This window comes from Macrobrachium rosenbergii, chromosome 56 (assembly GCF_040412425.1).
Source record: "Macrobrachium rosenbergii isolate ZJJX-2024 chromosome 56, ASM4041242v1, whole genome shotgun sequence".
NCBI classification, from domain to species: Eukaryota; Metazoa; Arthropoda; class Malacostraca; order Decapoda; family Palaemonidae; genus Macrobrachium; species Macrobrachium rosenbergii.
Genome location: NC_089796.1, coordinates 40,749,164 through 40,751,663, shown reverse-complemented (window position 1 = coordinate 40,751,663; position 2,500 = coordinate 40,749,164). Strand labels below are relative to the sequence as shown.

At 27.2% G+C, this 2,500-nt stretch overlaps 1 protein-coding gene across 2 annotated transcripts in view; it reads left to right on the top strand.

Moving 5' to 3' along the window:
* Nucleotides 1-2,500, top strand: part of LOC136836657 (UDP-glucose 4-epimerase-like) — a 223,921-nt gene that overhangs the window by 115,671 nt on the left and 105,750 nt on the right. For both annotated transcript variants that reach the window (XM_067101128.1, XM_067101127.1), the window contains exon 2: nt 1,207-1,491. The gene's annotated coding sequence lies outside the window, so the exon portion shown is untranslated. The remainder of the gene's footprint in view (nt 1-1,206; nt 1,492-2,500) is intronic.

Genomic DNA, 2,500 nt, shown 5'->3' with positions numbered 1-2,500 from the left:
TAGTTAACTTTGCTGCTGGTAATCATATTTCATTTATGGTAATACTGAGTATGTAATTTATTTGATTTTTGAACCAAACTTGACTCACTTGTAAATATGTATATACCTTATTATAATAAATTAGTTTAAGGTCACTTTATCATTTTCTTCAGCTCCTTCCTCCTTTGTCTGCCTCAATTTCTGCCAGTCATTCCAGTCCCATATTTTTTTGTATTTAAGAACCTGCTGAACCCATCATCATCATTACAATATATATATATTATACATATATATATATATATATATATATATATATATATATATATATATATATATATATATACATATATATATATATATGTATATATAATATATATATTATACACTATATATATACACATATATATGTATATATGAATATATTTATACACTATATAATTATATATATATACATATATATATATATATATATATATATATATATATATATATATATATATATACATTATACAGGTGAAAAATAAGAAACGGTGTAGGTCCTGACCAGTTTAACTTTATTTCAAAATAATTGATATATATGTGTGAGAAGTCACAAATATGTAAAAGATAAAAATTATGACAAAAGCAGATAAACCAGTGTTTATGTTAAATGTATTATGTATATGTTTTATAGAAAGATACATAAAGAATTATAAGAACCCGATATGAAATTTTATTCCTGTTAAAAATTTATAAAGAAGTTGTGTGGGACGTTGAATAAAAACTCACAAAGCAAACTTCAGCTCACTGTGCCTCATGGAAGACTACAGTAGATATTCTCAACCCAAAGTGATTACAAGAATTGATAAAATGACATATCATCAGCCCAGGCTTTTTTGAAAAACAAAGATAATCATCTGATGATTATTGAAAAACATCCCATTTTCTAAAAGACGTTAATTGAACTGAAAATTATGTAAAAGATTGTAAATTAGAATTCCATATGAAAAGTTTTGGTAGTTAAACTCGTTAAATTATTTGAATTTAAACAACATAATCCCAAAGAAAATGTTTAGTTGTTGACGAATAATTTATGAACCAAGATTGATTACGATGTTAAATAATAGTACCATTTTTAAATGGTGAACCGTTTTGGATGTCCTCATACGTTGTGGGTTTAAATATATTTGAAATCACAATATTTCTTCCTAGCAACTAAGAAAGTTAAAAAGTCAATGTTTCTTTCAGATAACATGTCAGGACAACAAAAAACTGTGTTTGTCACTGGAGGAACTGGATACATCGGAAATCCACAAAAAAATTGCATTCTAGAAAACATATCTTCTGAATTTGAAGGCAATACAACAATGAAAAATGTCACTAACTCCCAGATAACCTGACTAACAGTCGTGCTGGAGCCTGGAAAAAAGAGAACAACATAAGAAATGTGTGCAAGAAATCACTGGCAAATCAGTCATATTTTATCAATGTGACTTGCTTGATGGAGAGGCTGTCAACAAAATCTTTTCAAAGGTTAGTACTTTTGAATGATATCATTTCTTTTTGTAGGTGTGGAAAATTGCGTTTATCCATGTAGAGTCTATTGTGATTTTAGCAAATGAGTTTTAAGATAACGCCTTAATCGGATACGATCTGCCTAACCAGGCATTAAGTGTGACTTCTCACACTCTGTATGTCCTTCGTCAATGGCTTGAAATAAAGTCGCCACACCTGAATTTTTCTGGTTTGATAGAAAGTCTGTATTTGATAATTATGTCATCGAAATTTGAGTATACAACTTCATTGAGTATTTTTTTCATATTGCTTATTTAATTTATCATTTTTGTAACTAATCATCATTTTCTTATAATCATCCACCATTACGATTTCATTGACTAAGTTTAACTCATTTTTAGTGATGATGATTTTTCTAGGTTATGAAATAAGTTTTGCAAAGGTGCTTGTTTTCTGTTATAATTCTCCCTTTTAATTGTTTCAAACTAGAGAGTTTCATATGTTTAAAATAAGGTGCTGGACCACGTATTTTTTTCGATGTCCTGTAATAATATTGACATTATTCCAAGATATGGATAGTAACAAAATTAAAGGTTAGTACTTTTGAATTATCATTCAGAACACTATTCATATGGAATTAAGATAACGCCTTAATCGATATAACCAGGCATTAAGTGTGAAGGCCACACCTGACTGGTTTGATAAATCTGTATTTGATAATTATGTCATATATACAACTTCATTGAGTATTTTTTCATATTGTATAATTTATCATTTTTGTAACTATCATCATTTTCTTATAATATCCACCATTACGATTTCATTGACTATAACTATTTTTAGTGATAATATTTTTCTATACAAGTTTGCATATAATTCTCCCCCTTTAATTGTTTCAAACTATAAATTTAAAATATGCTGGACCACGTATTTTTTTCGATGTCCTGTAATAATATTGACATTATTCCAAGATATGGATAGTAACTATTATATATTCATATATTCATATAACAAAACCCATAAATAT